General features: G+C 42.0%; 1 pseudogene; it reads right to left on the bottom strand.

Annotated features, from left to right (window-relative positions):
* Positions 1-1,207: 1,207 nt before the first annotated feature.
* Positions 1,208-22,606, bottom strand: LOC147459617 (uncharacterized; annotated as a pseudogene).
* Between the last annotated feature and the right edge of the window lie 398 nt (positions 22,607-23,004).

Here is a 23,004-nt window from a genome sequence, read left to right as displayed (position 1 = left end):
GACCTTTATACTTTAGTCACCTTAGCTCAAAATGTACATGGGGTTTTAATTGAGTTCTACTCATCATAATTACAAAGTGGAAACGCATTGCATCCCGATCAACTAATAAATCTATACATAATCCAAACAATTGGATAAAGACAGTAGACATCATTGGCATTACAAAGGGAATTTGATAGTCATTACAAAGGGGATTTATATCATTGTTGGGATCCAACACTCCCCCCCCCCCCAGTTCATGTCTACCACGACATGACTGGCTTTGTCTTCAATGTCTTTGCCTTTCTTCCTGGTTTATTTGATGTAGAAATGCATCGTATCTGATCATGGATTCGCTCGCCATTAATGGCCCAAAAATTCGTGACTTGTACATGAAGAAGCTGGTGTAAAATGCTTCTTCGAATGTCTGAAGATGGTAGCTGGGCAAAAACATGAGCCGTCTGAAGTATGCGTACAAACCTGGCTCTGTAGGTGGCCCACTTAGATCATATGATAGCTCTGATATGTTTCTTTCCGTATTCATGAACTCTGAACTCCAGCTTTTTGAAAACGCTATGAGACAGGCCAAAAACGTCCGAGCTATTTTACAAAGCATTTTCCAGGACAGGTCGTGAGAGTCTCCAAATTCCGCAATGGTGCCCTGAAGGATTTTCACCATGTAAGAACCAGATAGTCTCTCTCCTTCAGCCGGTCCTGGAAAAACTGGATAGTTCAGCCATGTGGGATTTCTGCTTTGTAAGGCTTTATGTTGGCTGTAAGTATAAGTTCTTAGTGTTGGCAAAACATTCAATCATCTCTGAGCTCAGGTGGTGAATTGACTAAGTGGATCAGGTTGTTAGGATGATCCAAAAGCCACTGACACCTCCCACTTTGGCTGGCTATCTATGATTCTGCTTTGTTGTTCCCGAACCTATAATTCTCCTTCAAATAGTGGCACTTGTTCTTCCTTTTCTAGTTGCCGTTGATGTGTCAGTGTTTCATATTTCAACAGAGCATAGGATAACATCGAGGCATTCCACTCTTCCCGTAGCTTTGTTGCTATCTTGCCTGATTTGGAGAGTCCTCGTAGCATCTCCTTCTCTAGTTTCATGGCCTTGTACCACATCATATCTGACTTCTTTTCCATCTCTTCGGCCAGCTTCTGCTTTTCAAGTTTTGTGATTGAATCTTCGTCTTCTTCTTGGTTGTTGGAGCCAACCTGATCATTCTATGTATCAGGGGCCCCATGGTCCTCTGATCCTTCCTCATAGTCATCATCACCTCCATATAGTTCTGCCAGGCCAGCCAAATCCGTGGCCGCTTGCACCATGTGCACCCGCACCTACGCGTGGGGTTTGCTTGCAGTTTGGAGACTTGCAATTTGTGTAGCCATTGTTCGATTATTGATTTGGAGTGTTTGAAATTCCATCACCTTTTGGGCTGCAGCCTCTTCTAACTCTTTTACTCTGTTGTGAAGATTCTCATTTTCTTCCTTGATGGACTTGGAAACAAGGCTTTCTATTTCACTGTCCTGAGCTGGTCCTTGTTGTTGTTCACTTTGCAATCCGAGATTTGCCTTTGCAACCGATCCTCAGCTCTAAGTGCACTTTCAGATATCATTAACCTCTATTTTCTTTCCAATTCCAGCTCTCTCTTCAGTGCCTCCATGTCTTCTTGCGGTTGGACCACTGGTGTTGCTGGTAGCAGCGTCTTTTGTTTCTTTGCTCTTTCTATCTCCCTTGCCTGTATGTCCGTTACTGCTCTCAAATCCTTCACTTCAATTTGTAAGTCATCAATTATGACTTGTAAATTTTTGACTGTCTCCAGGGCATCTTGATTTTCTGCCAGCAACCTCTGGATTTGTTCATCTCTATCATTGACATCTTCAAGAAACACATTGATGGTATCTTCACAAATGGCATTGAAACTTTCTGACTCCTGTAAATTTTCTTTGAGGACGTTGATGGAGCAAAAGATGTCGTGAGCACACTCACACACCCATAAAACTCAACACAATACAAGGAATTTACTTAAATTCCTTACCTCACTCACCACCACTCAAAAGCTCCCTAAAAATTCTACCCACAAGATCAATCCAAACTCCAAATGCCTCGACCTACATGCCCTTGCCTGCCCGCAGACACTACAAGGTGAGTCGAGGTGATCAACCTTGGATATCATGCTTGATGGTGACCAAAATATACAAGAAAAACCCAAAAACTCTAGCCACAAAAGGCCACTCTCAAACCATTGCAAAAGCTTCACCAAACTCCACTCTGTTGGACTCTTTGGAGTAGCACCAACCCTAATGGCACCGATACAGGGTCACATAGTCTTGCAAAAAGCCGCACCTTCTTCCCTCAATTCCTTGCACACACACATCCATGGAAACCTTAGAACTTCCATAGACTCTCCCAAGTGCAAAATTGAAGACAGAAAGCTGTCATTCACTCCTCCATACACTCGAAAACAGGACAGAAACGCAACGGGACTACACTAGACCACCTGTAGGAACCCTGCTTCCTTCCCCACACAGAGAGGTGAAAGTGCCCAAAATTGTCTTCCAAAATGCTCCTTCATCCCAAGCACTCATGGCAGCATCATTGATGTGGAAATTTCAAGCCATTACACACCTTTTTTTACCATTTTTTGACCTTTTTTGGCCCAGTTTTGGCCAGTTTTGACCCCTGGCGGGCATTTTTCGTAGGAAAAATCCCAAACGAACTCCAAAATTCACCAAATTTTTTATGCTTGATCCTAGATACCCAAAGCACATTTTCACATCCCCACATTCCATTTTTTACCACTTCTAGGGCGATGCACGTATCACCGCAGATCAGGCGCCGTAAATAGATAGTTATCGCATGTGTCAAACTTCTCGAGCAGGATGAGAGTACCCACACTTGTCACGTGCAATATTTACATTATAGAAAGCTCAAACACATTATATAGAGCCAAAATAAGCCACCTAGAACCATATCCAAGGCCCCGATACCCTATCCGGGCATGTACGTATGCTCGACTGCCGACACGCAAGCACGCATATTTACAATGTGCACACGTTGCACCTTTTTCCGAACTTGAAACCACCTTGCAAAGCTCCCAAATGCATGTATTTACATCTTTTTGTACATATGAACATGCATATAAACGCTACTTTGTACACGCTAAAAGCGGTCTATCATCATTGTCCACCCTCTAGGTAGAGCATTTATGCTCAACCAAGAGACTATTTGCATCTGGAACCACATTCCTTGCAAAATATTTCTTCAGTCTATAACCATTTATTCTATAGCACAAACGTTCACCAAACAATTTTTCCAACTCATAGGTGCCATTAGAAAATACATGCTTCACTCTGTATGGACCCAACCATTTGTCCCTCAATTTCTTCTGAAAAGTAAAGTCCAAGCGAGAATCATACTTCATCACCAGATCTCCCTCTTTGATCTCTTTCTTTGGAAGCCTCTTATTCATTTTCTCCATCCTTGTTTCTACTTGTTGAAGATAATAATCACTGGCTTTCTCTCTATTCATTCGCAACAACTCTAGAGAAAGAATTCTTTCTTGCAGCTTGTCACTATGCTCACCTTGCATTCTTCACAACAACTTCAAGGCATCCAGCTGCACTTGTATGGGCATAAGAGCTTTCTTTCCATAAACAAGTTCATATGGTGTAAACTGTGTTGACACTCTATAGGCAGTTCTATAAGCCCACAAACACTTTTCCAAGTCCAAGTCCCACTCTTTAGGATGCTCTCTAGCATACTTTGATAGCATCTTCACAATTTGACCATTGCACTTCTCAACCAACCCATTGCATTGTGGGTAGTAAGGAGAAGAATGCCTATGCTGAATTTTCAATTTCTCCATGAGAGCAGCAACAAGTTTTCCCCTAAACCCTGGTCCACGATCAAAAATGATAACCACAGGAGCTCCAAACCTGCAACACACCTGTTCATATAAAAAAGAGACCACTCTTCCTGCTGTTACATCTTTTACTGCTCTTGCCTCAACCCATTTTGTCAAATAGTCCACAGCCACAAGGATATACCTTTTGCCATTGTTGGTTCTTGGCATTGGACCTACAACATCTACTCCCCATTTTGCAAATGCATCAAAAGACATTATAGCTTTCTAAGGCTCAGCCAAAGGCTTCCGATTTGCAAACACTTGGCATTCATGGCATGACTTGCACCAAAAATAAGCATCTCTCGTCATAGAGGGCCAATAGTAACCTGCTCTTAAAACACAAAAGACAACCTGATCCTTGCCTTGATGGCCTGTTTCTTCATGGCAGTGCTCCAAAATCAAGCCTATCTCTTCTTTGTACGGCACTTTTCTCAAAATTCTATCCTTGCCATAAATCATGAGATCCTCACCTACCAATATGTAGTTTCTTGCTTTTGCAACTATTCTCTAATGCCGAACTTTTGACATGCCCTCTGGACATTGCCCTTTACCAAGAAATACTTCTACATCTTGCAATGATTCCCTTCCTGCATACAAGGCTTCCTTGACCTTTAAAGGAGCTACCAAGGCATCCAACTTATCCCTAGCCAACTCATCAGCTTCTTTATTCTGCTCACGAGGAACATGCTTAGACTGTATCTTCTCAAACTCATGCAAAAGCTTCTTGATGCCATAGAACCACTTCTTCAAATTGTCTTTCTTAACATTCCACAAACCAAGCAACTGATTCATGACTAGCAATGCATCCCCTTTTGCAATGACCCTCTTCAGTCCAAACTCAACACACTGCTTCAACCCAAAGAAAAGCGTGAGGTACTCGGCCTCATTGTTACTTTCAGCTTCATCAAGATCATAAGCTCTAGAAAAGATTACATCGCCTCTTGGGTTCTTAATCACTACCCCACCACTTGCCTTTTGAAGAACTTTCCAGTATGCACCATCAAACATCATTGTATACGCATCTGTAATATCTACTTCCTCTTCATGATCATCCTTGTCAACCCTTGGGTAAGATGGAAGCTCCCCCCCCTTATGTACCACTATGTCTGCCAAGTGAGCTTTAACAGAATGATCCACTTTAAACTCAAACTCATACTCTTGAAGCTCCAAATTCCACTTTAAGATGCGCTTGCTAGGCTTCAAATGTTGTACTACATCAGGAAAAAGATTCGATGTGGTGAGCACCCAATGTCATCCATGAAAACACGAATGAACTTACCCAAGTAGGGACCAAACACTCTATTCATCCATCCTTGGAAGGTAGCATATGCATTAACCAGCCCAAAAGGCATTCTTTTGTAGGCAAAACAACCCCAAGGAGTAATGAAGGTGGTTTTCAATCGATCTTCAATCGCTATCAAGATCTAAAATTAGCCAAAAAATCCATCCATGATTGAGTAACGTTCATGACCTGCAACCTGATAGAGGATTTCATCTAGAAAGGGTAGTGGATAATGATTCCTTTTTGTTGCAGCATTCAAAGGTTTGAAATCAACACGTATCCTAAATCTTCCGTTCCTCTTGGGCACAATAACAACTGGAGAGACCCATTCAGACTCCTCCACTCGAAAGATGAAATCTGCTTCCAAAAGCTTCGTCACCTCTTCATGAAGTGCCTTCTCATGAATGACCCCCAACCTCCTAAGCTTTTGAAACTTTGGCTTGGCACCTTCTTTTAGATTGATTCTATGATCGAATGCTTTATCTCCTTGCAACTCTGTATATTCAGTGGCGAATAGCTTTGGAAACTCTGTAAACATTTCATCATACTCCTTTTTTTCTTTTTCTGTCAAGTCCTCTCCTAGCATGCTCCTTACATTCACCTTGGCAGGCTCTACAATTTCTTTTGGACTATCCTTCTCCTCCTTGACCTTCACATCATGCATTGATGCTTCCTTTTCAACACTTATCCCGAAAAGATCAAGACATAATTGCATCAATCCTTCCTCTACACTTTCTTCTGATGTCGTAGATGACGCATCACTATCATATGACGTAGTTTCTGTCAAATCTGTATCTTGCATCTCCAATAGGGGCTGTGTACGGCTCTCGTGTGTCTTCATGTTGTAGACAATGGTCCTTCCTTTCTCTTTGTCGGGGATGATGATTAAGCCCGTGCCCCAATCTTTCTTAGAACCAGGAGTTATAAGCCATGGCCTCCCTAAAATGATCGGATAAGCATTATCACCCGCTTGCATCACGTAGCAATCAACCAAGCACTCAATCTCCAAGACTTTTATCTTCACATCTTCAGCTATTCCAAGACACCTTGCCTTTTTGTGGTTGGCCATCCTCATACCGATCGAAGCATTCACTGACATCTTAACACCTGCTTCCTTCATGATAGCCTCGGTCATGACACACACTTGGGCACCACCATCCACATATGCTTGCACTTCCGTCTTCTTTCCCAGCATAGCTTCAACTATTGGCACCATATCCACTGGGTGACCAACCCTCAAAGATGACACCATGCTTTGACGCTTTTACTTCTTGGAAGGAAGCCGCGTACTCACACACTTGGTCCACTACCTCTTCAATTTAGCGTTCAAAGCCGCCAACTGACCAAAAGATATATTTGCCTTTTGATTTCGTATGTCGTCAACAATATCATAGTCTTCAACACCTTGTCCAAGGAGGTAGTCCTTTGGACCAATTTTCCTTCTTTGCCGCCTCTTGCTACTTTCTGGTTTGTCTTCTACCTTAGCCTTTCCTTTTCCTGCTCTTGTTTCCCTCTCTTCTTCTGTCTCTTTCTCCCTATCATGCCTAGCTCTCTTATTGGCCAAAACATCCACATCTTTATGCTCAAGGGTAATGATGTTGACAGCCCTACCTTCTCCATTTCTAGGAAACAGTTTTTGTGGCGACGGTGCTTCTAGTGCCCGCTCTTGATGATTCTCTTCTATTCTTCCTCGACCACATCCATATAAGGGGTATATCCCTCCTCTCTCTCTTGGTGGTTCAGGACAATCAGGGGCGTAGTGACCCTCTTCATCACAATTGTAGCATCTACCTTGTAGCCTTCGTCCCCTACCTCTCCCAGCTGGCCGCTCTTCTCTTTGGTTTCTATTCATTATGTTAATTCTTAATTCTTGCAACTGAGTGACAAGATCATGTAGAACCCGGGCCGTAACAGGATCTGGACCTTGAACCACTCTCTCCACTCTATCATCCGTTGTCACAGGGACCATTGGTTGCACCACAACTAGCTCAGCGTGTGTCATGCCTTGCCCCCACCTTCTCTTGATCTTCTTGCTCTTGGCCTTGGAAATTTCCATAGCTCTTTTAAATGTAGCAGGCTCCTCTTGATCGACCTTCTCCCTTACACTTGGATGGAGACAATCCATAAACTGATGCACTTTAAAGAAATACCCTGGAAGTACTTGGGATGCCGCCTCTAATTGAACCCAATGTCCTTTGAAGTGTTGCAAAAAATCTTTAAAGTTAGCATGAACATCTTGCTGCAAACCTCTCAATTTCGTTGTCGCTTCTGTTGCGGTTAGTTTCTTCCCAAACCTGTCAAAAATTGCCAGCTTCACTTGCTCCCATGTTTGCTTTTTTTCTTCCTCTAAACCTTCAAACCACTCCCGAGCTTCTCCTTTGAGCGTAAGAGGAAATACATGAAGCTTGGCTTCGTCATTCACAATGTGCATACCAAGCGTATGCCACTCGAAATCCGCAATCCAGTCCTTCACATCCTCCTTCCCTGTGAACACTGGCCGACTATAATCCATCTCTTCGGAGTCGCTTCTCCCTTGCGTGAGTAACTCCACAAAAGTTGAATTCTTGCACCTCAACCAAACCACCACTTTTCTTCAATGAAGCTCAAACTACACAGCAAAACCGCTTCACCTGTGTGCACAACCAGCAAATTTCCGCTCCCCAGCGGGATCGCCAAAGGATGATGGAGCAAAACATGTCGTGTGCACACTCACACACCCAGAAAACTCAACACAATACAAGGAATTTACTTAAATTCCTCACCTCACTCACCACCACTCAAAATCTCCCTAAAAATTCTACCCACAAACTCAATTCAAACTCCAAATGCCTCGACCTACAAGCCCTTGCCTGCCCGCAGACACTACTAGGTGAGTCGAGGTGATCAACCTTGGATATCATGCTTGATGGTGACCAAAATATACAAGAAAAACCATCAAAAACCCAAAAACTCCAGCCACAAAAGGCCACTCTCAAACCATTGCAAAAGCTTCACCAAACTCCACTCTGTTGGACTCTTTGGAGTAGCGCCAACCCTAATGGCACCGATACAGGGTCACATAGTCTTGCAGAAAGCCGCACCTTTTTCCCTCAATTCCTTTCACACACACATCCATGGAAACCTCAGAACTTCCATAGACTCTCCCAAGTGCAAAATTGAAGAGAGAAAGCTCTCATTCACTCCTCCATACACTCGAAAACAGGACAAGAACGCAACGGGACTGCACTAGACCACCTGTAGGAACCCTGCTTCCTTCCCCACACAGAGAGGTGAAAGTGCCCAAACCTGGCTTCCAAAATGCTCCTTCAGCCCAAGCACTCATGGCAGTGTCACTGATGTGGCAATTTCAAGCCATTTCACACCTTTTTTTACCATTTTTTGACCTTTCTTGGCCCAGTTTTAACCAGTTTTGACCCCTGGCGGGCATTTTTCACGGGTAAAACCCCAAACGGACTCCAAAATTCACCAAATTTTGTACTCTTTATCCTTGAGACCCAAAGAACATTTCCAAATCCCCACATTCCATTTTTGACCACTTCTAGGGCGATGCACGTATCACCGCAGATCAGGCGCCGCAAATAGACAGTTATCGCATGTGTCAAACTTCTCGAGCGGGATGAGAGTACCCACACTTGTCACTTGCATTATTTCCATTCTAGAAAGCTCAAAAACATTATATAGAGCCAAAATAAGCCAGCTACAACTATATCCAAGGCCCCGATACCCTATCCAGGCATGTACGTATGCTTGACTGCCGACACGCAAGCACGCATATTTACAATGTGCACACGTTGCACCTTTTTCCGAACTTGAAACCACGTTGCAAAGCTCCCAAATGCATGTATTTACATCTTTTTGTACATATGAACATGCATATAAAGGCTACTTTGTACACGCCAAAAGCGGTCTATGAACGTTTACTCTGCTTTTGAGACCCAAGATCTCAGCATCTTTAATGCTGATCAGTTTAAGGTTGTCATCTCTTTTCACTTGCAAGTTCAAAACCTCTTGATGGGTTGTTTCCAATTTCTTTTTGTTAGCCCTGTTCTGATGACTGTGCAGTCTTATTTGGTTTAGTAGAGTCTCCATTGACTGTAAATACAGGCTTATAGTAGCTTCCAACTCAATTTCTTGAGAGGAGGAAGCTTTTTCTCTTGTCATATCTACCTCTATGTGCTTGCCTTTATCAAGGTGTGATATTGTTCCAGTGTTTAGATGGCCATCTGTCCTTTCTTCTTCTTCTCTATTTGGGTGGTGTGGGAACTCTCTCATCATGATGTGAGCTCTCTGAATGCGGAGGAGAGTCAACAGGTGGAGTTGGTTGCCTTTCACTTGTCTCTGGCCTTGGAGATGGAGGTGGTGTTTCCTCATCTCGTGTAGTTGGCCTCAATTGATCTCTTAAGGTTTGGAGATCCTCCTCTTCAAGTGGCAGTTCTGGCTCATCCGTAGCATTCCTCTCTTGGATGTATCTCTCAAACCAATCCAGCTCAAAATCTGGATTGTGTTTATTCTTTGTTCTTAATGTGTAAGTGCTACTAGAGGGTCTCCAAGTGGCGTCTACATCGCCTCGTAGAGATCTTTCTAGTAAAAATCCTTCTAGCATTCTTTCCATCTTTGCTACCATCTGCAATCTGGTGTTGTTCTCAATTTCTGCTTTCCACTTCTTTAATCTCAAGTTCTCTTCTTTAGCTTTTCTTTCTTCTTCCCTCTTTTCCTGTGTACTTCTGGTGACTCTTTCCAGCGTGCGTCCTCCAATGGTGTTAGTAGACGGAGGTACTCGCCTTTGTGGTCTATCTTCAATATTCTCTCGTAGCACCAGCCAGTCATTTTGTTGAGGAGCAGGTGGTAGCTGATTTGTCGCTCCTATGGCACGGTATATCATTCTGGTGAGTACTTCTCCTCCTGCAATATAATTTGGCTTGTCCTGCTGTAGCTTTGTGACTTCCTCAAATAGATACGATGCATGATCTATATATAAATCATGTGTCATTCCCATAGCCCAGGTCATTGTTGTTGAGATGACCCCGTGTGGTGTAGTGTATCTAGGCGGTCTCTTGATGTAGCTCAACAAACATTGACTGTATACCTGTGTCAGTTCCCTCACTTCTGGGTTTGCTATGAGTTCAAAAGACGGTAGTTTGGATCTTTGCAGACTGTGAGATTCTTCCTTCTTTCTCTCATGTTGGCTCCCTGATCAGACAATTTTAACGCTTCTTTGATGATTTCCTTGGTGATCTGAATCTCCATCATCTCATTATCCATGCCTGCAACCCTGCAAGTTCTGTCTTCTTGGATAGTCTCAATTAGTTATTGTACCCTCTTGAAATCTATTCCCACTAGTGGTAGTGAAACAAAGTTCCATAAGCCAACTTTCTTCAGCCATGATCTTTGCGGTGATCTTTTCAGGTAGTTTTCTGCCTCCTTGGGGATCATTACTATATCCACTAAATTTCCTTTGCCATCCACATAGGAACCTTGGTAGATTTGGAAAGCTGCTGCCTCTTGCGCTTCTACAGGTATCCATGTGACTGCTGGCTTTAATGAATTGTGTAGAAGTGTATAGGGTAATGCACACTCCGTTGCCAGGTTCTTGCCTTTTCTTTTTCCCGGAGAAGCATCCATGGATCCTGTATCCACAAGTAATGGTTAATGTATAAACATAGTACCTCTTTTCTAAATTGATTATTACTTAAGCATGCATCTAGTTGAGCCCTCTTAGTCCCAAGATGAGTTAGTGGAAAATGTTAGCAGATAGACAAGTCTTTTTAGTGTTCAACTCTGACAGCTTCAAATTAATGCTGTTGATGAAGGAGAATGTGTCCAAATTCTTTGAAAATTTGTGTGGTACATGTGAATAGGGTATCCAAACTCTCCATATGGTTACGTTTCATAATCAGCCCAAGTTCACACTTTGCTGAGTCTATCGTGATAGACTCGCTATCTTCTCATAGGGGAGTTATTCTTCACATGTGACTTCACACTCAGATTCCCCATGGCCTATATATGAACTGATTTCATTTCCATTTCTAATGGATGTCAAGTGACCCCCTTTTGGATCAACTTTCATTTCTTCAGAATCCCTCCAAGGAGTTGTTGGGCTATCTCCCTCTTTTTTGTTGTTTTGGGCTCAAACTTTGTGGGTAGCCTTCTTGCACCATGCTGAAGCCAACTGTTGATTCCAATTTTTGGATCAAATGGCCCTGTGTCATTATGCTTAGTCTATCACGATAGACTGGGAGTTATGCTCAAATTATCCTCTTTTTGATCTGTGGTCCATTGTCTGCCTTCTTCTAGTTGATATGAGGTCCCTTGGCCTCTCACATGTGCATCTAGACTTTATCTGTCCTGTTCTAATTCTGAGCCATCTGTCAAGTCTATCTCCCCTTACCTTAAGAGTCTATCTTGTTTCAAATTTGGTGTAGTGCCTTCATATACTGTCATAAGCCTGCCCCTGAGAGGATTTTTGAAAAGGTCCACCCCAAGATAGATTAATGAGTCTATCGCGATAGACTAATAAGTTTGTCAAGATGGAGCAATATTTGCAATTTTACTTGATATCTGGGGTTAATAGGCCTAGTTAGTCCCATTGGTTAAGTCAAAATCAATTTTCCCTGTTTCCATGTGTATTGGTGAGTCTATCGCGATAGACTCACTAAGTTGTCATTTTTTTCCTCTTTTTGTAGTTTGTTAGTTCCCCTGATGTTTGTAGGCTCTCCTAGACACACACATTAAGTCTTAACCAATTTCAGAAAGTGTACTCCCTGTTGGTAGCACTTAGCTGTTTCTGGAATCGGAGTAGACCAATTAGGTGATGGTCACCGTACTTTCTGTCATTGTATGACTCAAGCTGAACTTTTCTTTCCTTTTGACCTTCCGTCGGAGCAGTCGGTTGTTCTTTTGGTGCTTACGTCACCAAGAACGATCATTTGGATTCTTTTCTGGCCTGTTGTTGGCGTTTGTCCTCGTGGAAGTGCTTCTTCTTGAGTGGAAACATTCCAACTCGTAGTTGACATCCTTAGGATGTACCCTGTCAAATTTGGTGTCATTTGGTCACCTGGTTGGCCCGTTAGAGCTTCGTGACGCTTTGCGCAGTCTTTGTCAGATAGAGGCTCTAAGTCTACCTTGGATTAACTTTTTCATGGTCTAACCCTTCGGTTGGTTTGTCGAGGTTATTGGACAGCATGCTACCTATGAGTTTTGGCTCATTTCCGATCACTTTGGGTCAGCTGTCCTTCTGCAGGCCCTTTGAAATTAGGGTTTTTTGGGATGATTCTTTTGTGCTATCTGGAGTTATAGGTTTGTTCCCTAAGCTATAGGCATTGTGAATTTCAATTTTGGTTCCATTTGGTGGCCTCTAGGTCTTCCTAACAACCGGTCTACAGTATGTGTGCACAGGTTGTGATGGTGGTGCTGGCGAGGTTTTGCGACTAACTGAAGTAAACAACACTTGTATTCAGTGTTGACGAGCATACCTCTCATATCTGATGTCGATCTGGTGAGCATGCACGATGGATGAGCTCCTGGAAGTCTCAGATGCTGTAGGGAGCTCTCTCTCTCTCTCTCTCTCTCTCTCACACACACACACAATGGAAAATGATTCAAATGAGAGATTTCTTTCCTAGCCTCCCTATATGTGATCGAGGCTCTGACATGAAATTTTTCCATCTTTTACCTGTGTAAATAAAATTTTTGCGAGATGCGGTTTAGGCTCGCAAATTTCCTGATTTGGACCTTGTTTGCTCGAGTTCTACAATTTTTGCAAATTTCTCCTTTTGGAGGTCCCGTCTTGACGATGGCCATTTTTGCCATGTCAAATTTGCACTCCATATTTTTTCTATGTCTTCTTTACCTTGCTCTGATCAGGCATCTCTTCTGTTGTGTTTTTATCTAGATTATGGATTTTTTTCTATATTTTTTGCTAGAAAAAGGCTAAAATAAAGCAAAACAATCCCAAAATTGCCCAAAAATAGCAATTCTAACCTATAAAAATATCAATGAATAGAAAAACACTTTGTAGCTCACTTTTCTCTCGTCTACTCACTCTCAATCGTCAACCTTGGCCTATTTTTTTGTTGTTTTTCGACGGTTTTTGGCCAGTTTTGACTTGCTTTACATTAATTACGAGGGCATATTCTTGTCCCAAAAATCACACAATAAAACGCAAAAATGGTTGAAAAAACAATCACAAACATTGCCCTCTAATATATGACGTGAGTCCGCATTTGGAATGCCTCCCCCCCTCCTGGTCGGAGTCCTCTCGGACGATAGGGTATCGTCAAGGGTATGTGTTGTACATGGGTGTTAACTCATGCTAATGCAGGCCTTGTAAAGTATCCCTATATGCATGCACAGTCAATGCATTTAGTAAAAAAATTATGCGGTGTAAGAGGAAGGTATAAGCGATACACTTATTGGCATTCGTTGGTGAGGTTTCCTCTGGTAACCTGACTTGGCAATAAGAAGTTGTAATTATGCTGCTCTCCGTTTGATGGTCTTCCAAGGTGTATGAACTTTTGATTGTGCCTCCGCTGAAGTCAATATGGTTGTATTCTTTGTTGCATGTTCAGGTTGAACTTTCTTTCGTTTCCATATCTTTTTGTTGACTTTGGTTGTACAAATCTTCATGTTTTTTGTCGTGGACGCTAGTGTTTCCGCGTGATGGCTATATGGTCTAGCTTATCATTGACAGTTGTAGACAATTTCTCATTGGTCTTCTTTGGCATCCATACCTATTTTGTTGGCTCGTTCTGAATTGGTAATTTGGACGCCATACCAATATAGTCCGTTGCGGATTCTTCTTGTTAGTAATTGTTCTTTGAAGATTTGCTGGAGTTGGGTGTTTTGTCTTTTATTCTGTCAACTCCTTTACAAGAATTAAGATGTCTTGATTGAGCCAAACTTGATATATCTGCCCTTGATTAAATTGTGCCTCGGCTAGATCTGTACGTCGCACCCAAACTTGCCTGGTTCCTTGCATGATTGTTGGTTTTTGATAATACATTTCTTGCCATCCAAACTTTGATTGTTGTTGATTAGTGTGTTGCGGATGTATTGACTCCTGTCTCCACATTGACATATATTTATCATATGATAAGAAGGGTTCTGAAAAGTTTTCATTTTTGAACAGTGCTTCATTAGTATCCAAATCAATGAATACCCTGTTAGCTTTTATCCATGACACTGCTAAGATACACGGCGTTGCTGATCTAATTGGTGGCAGCACATGGAACTTATGAGTGTACGTGTGCCCTTGCACTATGATTAGTAACATAATAGACCACAACGTGGTCACCTCATCACCCGATGCTACTTTCAACCTGTGTGTATCTGGGAATTTCATCATAGGTCCAAGTTTTTGAAAGAGCTCAAAGCTGATGACACTCAATTTCGCCCGAGTGTCAAGAAATGCATAGATTTCTACTTGTTCTGTGCCTGCATATGCTTTTATGTAAGGACTACACCACGTATTTTTTAAAGTGTCAATAGTGCTCTCGTCCTGAGCCATAAAGTCTGTGATTGTCTTTGCTAATTCTTTGCTTTGTATATCCGCTTCGATTGTTTGGAATGTTGGAAGAGGATATTCTTTAGTCATCATTAGTGTGACCATGTTTATTGTCCTTAGAAACTTCTTTTGCTTAGAAATACGTTCCTTGGCTTCTTGTTGTGCTTGGTCATGAACTCATTGTTGTTCTTGTCTATAGGCTTTTTCATAATGTAATTGAAACAACATCCCAGGAGTTAGAGGTAGATGATACTTTTTCAAACGACACCCACTAATCCAATTCGGCATTTCTTTTCCATCTAGTGTCGACAGTTTTATTGCTCCACTAGACGATATTTCTTGGATCAAATAAGGCCCCATTCCTCTTTTCTTTAGCTTCTTGGCATGCTGTTTAAGGGTGTATACCAAGACATAGTCCCATGTTTTAAAGTCCTTGTTTTTGACATGTTTGTCAAAAAACTCTTTCTGTGGTCTTTTTTTTGCAAAAATGGCTGCTACTGCATTGAGTCGTAACTCATTTAGTTTTCTAGGTCATCTAACCTTTCTAAAAGCTCATGGCCCGTCTAGTCCAACCATTTAGCTACCCTTAGCATTGGAATCAAAAACTCAATAGGCAGTATTGCATTTAACCCATACACCATATTAAACGGTGTAGCATTGAGTGTTGTTTTAGATGCAACTCAATAAGCCCACAATGCTGAATGTAGCATTTGATCCCAGCCCGTCCTTGTTTCACTAACCAGTTTTGTTAGAACTGTGCACAGTATTTTGTTGGTTGCTTCTGCTTGGCCATTGGCTTGTGGATGGTAGGGTGCAGATTTGTGATGAATTACCATAAACTCAGTCAAGAGATGTTCAATAACTTCATTTACAAAGTGTGTCCCTCTATCACTCACCAGTTCAATTGGAAGGCCATATCGTGTAAACAAATATTCATATAAGAATTGTGTTGTGATTCTAGCATCTGCTTTCTTTGTGGCTTTTGCTTCCACCCATTTGGTCATATAATCAGTGGCCACTATGATGTATTGTGCTTGTGAACAATAAGCTGGTGGAGTAATAGGACCAACAAAGTCCAATCCCCATTTAGAAAATGCTCGAGAACTCATCGTTGGTCTTAAAGGCATGTGGTCTCTTTTAACTGACACCTTAGTGCGTTGACATTCATCACACATTTTCACAAATTCTGCTACATCTTGAATCATGGTCAGCCACCATATGCCTACAATCATGATGATTTTTACAGTTCTCTACGCTGAAAAATGACCTCCTGCTATGCCTGCATGGGCTTGCTCCAATAATGGAAAGTAGTCATTTTCATGAGGAACTATCCTTAACTGGTCATCAGTTCCTCTTTTATACAATTGGTCACTAATGATGGTATACCTATTCGCTTCGATTTGTAAAGCCTTTTGTCTAGCTTTAGACCAATCTCCTGGCAACTCCTTATTAGTCAAATATTCCACAATAGCATGACTCCATGCGGGTGCTATCGTCACTTGATATAATGTGGCATAATCCACATTTGTATTGGTTATGAAAAAGTTGCATTTCTTGATGTAATTAGCTACATCGCCTACACTCCAAGTCTTCATCATCGTTCATAGGTTATTTGATTTCCTCGATGGAAACCCCTTGTTTGTGTATGTTTCTCCTCTAGATACGCGCCGTACTCCTCTAGGCCTATACACAACCTGAGAATCCCATTGTTACCATGATTATACATTCTTCCCGCAAGCATAGTGTAATTTTGTGCTTGTCTAACATCTTCCACCGTGTGTCTTTCGTCAAGATTCATTCCATATGTCAACAACGGAATAATCTGCTCTGACCATTTTGGTACCATCTCTATATTAAACAGGTATGTGTCTGGGAGATCATCATCTACACCAGTAGCCTTTTCTCCATTTAGTAATCGAGAAAGGTGGTCTGCTATTTGATGAGTTTTTCCTTTCTTTACTACTACCGTAAAATCAAACTCCAGCAACACAATGAACCATCTTACAATTCATCCCGTGTTACAAGGTTTGTTTACTAAGTACAGAAGTGCCTGATGATCCACAAAAAATGTAAATTTGTTCGCAAGCAAATAATGACGAAATTTCTTTACCGCGTATATCATACCTAATCCTTCACTTTCAGTGGTGGTATAATGCTTCTCTGCGGTGTTGAGTTGTCTACTAGCATAACTAATGGGAAAATCTGTATTACCCTCTCCTGGTTGTGCTAATATACAGCCTATTGCAAATGCCGAAGCATCTACATGTACATGGAAAATCTTTGACCAATCTGGTGCTTTTAGAATTGGTGCAAATACCAATGCATCTTTTGATTTCTGGAATGACTCCTCACATTCCTCGGTCCATATGAAGATCGTGATCAGACTATACAAGGGTTTTGCTATTACAGCATACATGTAGATAAAACGTCGGCAGTATCCACAATGTCCCATAAATGATTGTACCTCTTGTACAGTGTTTGGTCTTAGCAATTCTATGATCACCTTTACCTTGTCTTCATCAGTGGTAATTCCATTAGCATTGCCCTAAATGCATATATGCCCCATTCTGTTGCAAACACTATTTTGTACTGATCTTCTAGTTTGACCCCAATTGGTTATAACTAGAGAATCCGTCCATAAAGCTATAGGCCTGCTTGCCTGCTACTCGTTCCAGGACGTGTTCCATGATACGAAGAGGATAATTGTCCCTTATTGCTGATGCATTTACCTTCTTGAGATTCACACACACCCGTAATTTCCCGTTTTTCTTAGGTACCACCACGATCGGCGACACCCATTCAGTGTGCTCTATCTCATAAATAAATTCGACATCCATAAGTTTGTCTATCTCGTCCTTGATCCTTTTGGCAAATGTCTCATTGTATGTGTACGGACGTTGTTTGCTTGGCTTAACATCCGACTTCAGAGGGATAGAATGTTCACAAATGTTAGGATCCACCCCCTTTAGATCTTTGTATGACCAAGCAAATACATCACGAAATTCTTTAAGCGTTTTGATCAGTAAGTCCTCTTCTTCCTGGCTTAGATCAGTAGCAATGTAAGCAGGTCGAGGACTTTCTCCCGGTTCTGCTAGGTCTATTTTCTTGGTGTTCTCTGGCCCATCATAGGACTTGTTGGATTTAGGCTCTCTCATCGGTTGCTGGACCACCAATTTTCTTTCCTGAATGGTGTACTTACAATAGTGAGGAGGTACATCTATCTTTTTACTCCCATCACTAGCGTCCGATCCATCGCTACTTTCCATTTCAGTTGTCCATACATTTTTCAGCTTTTGTCTTAAATCATTGTATTTCTTTTTTCATTCAGCTTTCGTTATAATTGGATCTCCAAAGACATCCAATATTTCCCTTGTCACTCTATTTTTTGTCTTGCTGGTTTTCTTAAGTTTCAACAGTCTTGCCTTAAAATGTGGGTCTTCAACAACCTTAAGAAATCTTCCTGACACTTTATCCTTAGGACAATCCACAGCAGGAATTTTCATAAGGAAATGTGTCTTACTCCTTAACTCAGGCATAGGTCTAAGGCTAGTTGGTAGACTTTTACGGTTTCGCCTACTCTTGTATCTTTTTTGGCGTCTCACACTTTGGTTCGGGAAGTTGTAAAAGACGTCATTGTCTTGATCCTGATGGTCGTCTTCCTCCGTATTTTCCGACTTCTCATCATCCGCATTATCTTCGTTTTTACATTGATCAGAAGAATTATAAGATTCTTCTCCATCCTGCTCGATGTTTTTAGTGGGGATGTCCACATAGCCCACTATCCTAATATTAAGATCCATTTCCGTTTGATTGACTCTCTCTTTCTTGGTGTCTGCTTCGTTCTCATCTTCCTCTATAATTTTGCTCAACATGTAGTGACTTCATTGACGCATACATCTCGTCTTCCTCTACAATTTTGTGGGAGTGACTTCATTGACGCATACATCCAAAGTAGCCAAAAATTGAGACCATTCTAGGGGTTCGAGATTCTCTTCAGGGAAGGTCTCTCGTATATAGGCATCGTCTTCCAATACCCTCTCTAGTGTCCTTTCATTGTGGTCAAATTCACTACATTGAGATGCTCCGCACATCCATATCTCTTTTTTCTTACAGAACCACGCCGGGACTTCTGATCCACTAATGGTGGTGGCTGAGTCAAATTCTTCCACAGGTGTTCTCATGACATCATGGTAGTTGTGGTTCCTCATATCTACACGTGTAGTGGTTTCAACATGTCTTAGATACAAATAATCATACCCCCAGTCCTGCACCATCTTGAGTTGCCTCATGAACGGCCTACCAAGGATAATTCCATAATTGTTTTTCTTGCCGAAATCTACTATGGAAAATGTATGTTCGTACTCTATGCCACATGAAGATACCACAATTGCCTCAAGAAATCCTATAGGCCTTTCTACGTGCCCATCCGCTAGTTGCAGTTTCATTCTAGTTGTTCGTATTGCCGGTTTTTCCCATTTTTCCCATAGCAATTTGGTAGCAATGGCAATGCCAACTCCACTATCAAGTATGGCCTTAGTCTCTATGCCGTTATACTCGACTGTTAGAGTAGTGTTGCCGTCTTCACCCTCACAATACTCTCCAACCTTGTTGAGAGGCACTGGTCTAGTGTTGACTCTCTTCTGTGCTATGTCATTAAGCTGAGTTTCGAAGAACTTAACAGGCGTTTTTATACCAAATTTCTCCAAACATTTTCCCACTCCCGTCCACATGCTTGGCCTAATTTTTAACAATTCTACCAATGTGATTATACACTTGACTGGAGTAGACAACAAGTCTGTCAAAATTTTAGTGTCCAATTGATTTGTCCCTCCTATTCTTTGAGAAGGCATCCTTTGAATTTCCGACTTTGCCTCATAGTCTCCCATGTATGGTGGCAAAGTTCTGAGTGATTTTGGTCTGCTATATTCTGATGCAACTGAACCATCATCCCCTTGAAATGATTTAGCGCATAAATCCCATGGTGGCTTATTCAAGTTCAACTCCGAGAAAGGCGCTGACTCGACTGTTTTTGTCTCATATTTTTCTTGAGCTTTTCTCACAATTTCCCATAGCTCTTCAGGCCAGTTTTCTTCCACAATGGTTGCATATGGTGGAAAACTCTTCAGTGATTCATCAGTGCTATTAGGCACGACTCTTGCATCCTCTACATTAGGCAAGGATTTAACGTTGTCTATCTTGTTAGGTACCCTTTGTTAAGTTTTGATAGGTGTTTCATTGTTTGGTGGTTTGATTATTCTATCCCTCACTTCCATAGGTGGAGGCTCTAGTAAGGCTTGTACAGTTTCAATCAACTGCTTGCACATCTCTAGTCTCTGTTTTTCTATCTCTGGATATGGATATGTCATCCACCTTTTCTCTAGAGTCTGTCTGTTCTTCAATCTTGCTTCATAGGCTTGCAAGATTGCATCCAAGGGTTCATTCACCTTGTCTACCAATACAGACCCTCGTGAGATTGCACTTCTCGGTCCCTCCGTTGATTTTAGAGAGTCAGACTCTCTTTGCTGTTTAAGTTGCTCTCGAGCCATTGTTAGCTCAGCTTCTACAGCTTTTTGTTTTCGTTCATGTCTAGCTTTTATTTTCGCTCTTTGTTCTTTCTGAGGATTATCACGACTGATGCTAGACTTGTCAGTCTTGATTTTCACCGTTACTCTTGGGTTGATTGTCATTTTTCCTTGTTTGGGCTCTCGCCAAGACCTTAACAGGAATCGTAGTTTCGTTTTCTGACCCTCCACTGGAAGGCACTATTCCCAGCATATTCAAGGTAGTCTTTGCTCCTTTGCTTAGATTCTTAGGGAAATCAGGAATCAAGTGAGTTATTCCACACTTGGTGCAATATGCGTTGACCCTAATGATTTCATCATGAGGACAGTCTCTCAGCCAATGGTCTCCACCACACTTATAGCAGGGTCTCATAGGTTGTTGAGGTGCTCCTTGAGATCCTCTTTGTTGGTGTGCATGCCTTTGCCCGCTCATGCCTTCGTTGGCTATGAACAACAGTGTTCGTTCATCCAAGCTATATCTTCCTTCTCCTGTTGCATGTGCAGCTGTTGGTGGTCTTGCACTTCCCATCATGCTCCATGGTTCTGGTGTTGAGGGTTCTTCCGTTGGATAGTAGATAGGATTTGCTACATATCCATTGGAATCATCATAATATGCATGCATAGGTACCAAAGTCTTCTCTTCTGGTTCGTTTACCGTCGGTGTGTATCTTATGCCTACCGGCCTTACTCCTGGTAGGGGTGGTTGTTGTCCCAATACTGGTTGTGGTCTTTCAACACCTACAGGTCCTGGTGGGTTGCTGCTTGATACCTAGGCATCGATGGAAGTTGAGGAGATGCTACCTGAGCTTGGGAAGCATATGGTCGTTCTCTCACATACCCCTTGTTATAATAACATTCCTCAGTCCCATGGTTTGTCCATTTTTGTTCAATCCCACATCATTTTGATTGTTTAGCCTGATGTTTGGCATACAAGTTAATCTTCTTTAGCACTTCCTTTACAAGCTACTCCTGGCTTACAACTACTTCTCCTTTCGGTGTCTTAATGGACTTGCTTCCACTTTGTTGTGAGGATGAATCCTTGTCAAGATCCTTGAATTCACCCTCTTTGTAGACCGCGCAATTGTCTACAAGGTAAAGAGCCTCCTTACTTAACTCATTTAACGTCGTGCTCCTCTTCATATGTAAGTCCTTTTGGAGATCTGCATTTCTCAGTCCTTGAATAAATATAAGCATAAGTCTGGACTGATTTGGCAGTTCTTCCACAGGGCAGAACTTAATATATCTTTTTAGTCTTAGGGCTGCCTTTCTCACAGATTCCCCTTCTTTCTGTTTGAATTTGTGGATTTGTGAGACAGTATTATGAGCTATCCCCCTTCGTGAGAATTCCTCAATAAACTTGTCAAACACCTCCTCCATAGACTCAAAGTCTCTTCGTTCCACATAGTCAAACCAGGTAGCTACATCATCCTCTAATGTTAGTCCAAACCCAGCAAATTGGGTAGGGAAGTCTAACACCTCTTCAGCTCTAATTACACGCACAAAGGCTGTTACATGATCTCTCAGATCCCTGTTTCCCGTGTATGTCTTGCTTACCCATTTTTGCACTTGAGAAGGTATAATTCTACGATGGTCTACAAATCTCATCATTGGATCTCCACGTCCTAGTCAATATACCTCCTCTGGTCTTCTGTAGTGGCCGGGTTCCTCTCCCAATGGTGCTCCTAAGCCATAATTTCTAACAGTTCTTGCCAAAGATGGTTCATCTCTCCGAAATCGTTCTATGGGTGGTCTTCCAGGCTCTGTTGACCCTTGAGTCTTTGGCTTACTCTCTCCTTGATACCATGAATACAGTGGTGGTTCTTGTAAATCCCTTAGCCCTCGTGCGTCTTGATAACCATCTTGGTTTCGGTCTTGTTCTAATGTTGCACTCTGTCGAAGCCATGCATGCAATGATGGTTGGGTAGTTGGTTGGTCCTGGTAGTTGAACGTCGGTTGTCAGGTAGAATGTGAGGCTACATCATACTCTTCTGAAAATGGATTTGTCGATTTTCTAGGGGTGTAGGTGGCTCTTGGCATTTCTTCAGGGGCATATGTTGATGCTCCTGGAATCGTTGCCTATTCTACCTCCTCTGGGAGAACACGTGTATATTCTCGCCCGTACCTATCAACAAAAACAATATCCTTCCCCATAGCAATTTCATAAGAGAATAAGTAAAGAACCTTGTCTTTCCTCAATTCGTTTGGGTAGGGTTCTTTGCATTGGAAGTACGAGACTATTCCCTCGCTCTCATGCTTGTAAATCCCCACATTCTCATTATAGGTTGAGACCCTGGTTGTTTTCTTATCATACATAAAAAGCGCTCTAGGTCGATCAATGTTTGGAGACGGTTCTTGAGTTTTTGAAACCATTTTCCCTTTTGCCACGTTATCTCCATATCTGTTGTAATCCTCAGGGTTACTAACTATCAGATAGTGGTTCCCGTTTTCATCTCGGAATCTATCTCCATCATCATAGACTCGAATTATCTCCAGTCTCTGAGCCGATCTTTCTTCAATATAAATCATACTTGCGTCCTCGATAGTCAGAATAAACTAAGGCTCCCCTCCAGTTTGTTCCTTCTAAGAATATTACAGTGAACTTGGAATCGTTCAAAGGATTTAGGGAGGTGCTTCCCCTTGGCATTGGTCCTTCATAGGAGACACCTCCTGGCTGTTGACTACCCATCATGAAGAAGGACTTGTCTGACGAAGTGTCAGTATCACTACCCTCCTCAATAATCGGTGCTAGTGGATCTAGCCTTGCCTGA

Source organism: Adiantum capillus-veneris, chromosome 4, assembly GCF_014529385.1.
Source record: "Adiantum capillus-veneris isolate H3 chromosome 4, ASM1452938v2, whole genome shotgun sequence".
NCBI classification, from domain to species: domain Eukaryota; kingdom Viridiplantae; phylum Streptophyta; class Polypodiopsida; order Polypodiales; family Pteridaceae; genus Adiantum; species Adiantum capillus-veneris.
This window is presented reverse-complemented; position numbering and strand designations above follow the sequence as displayed.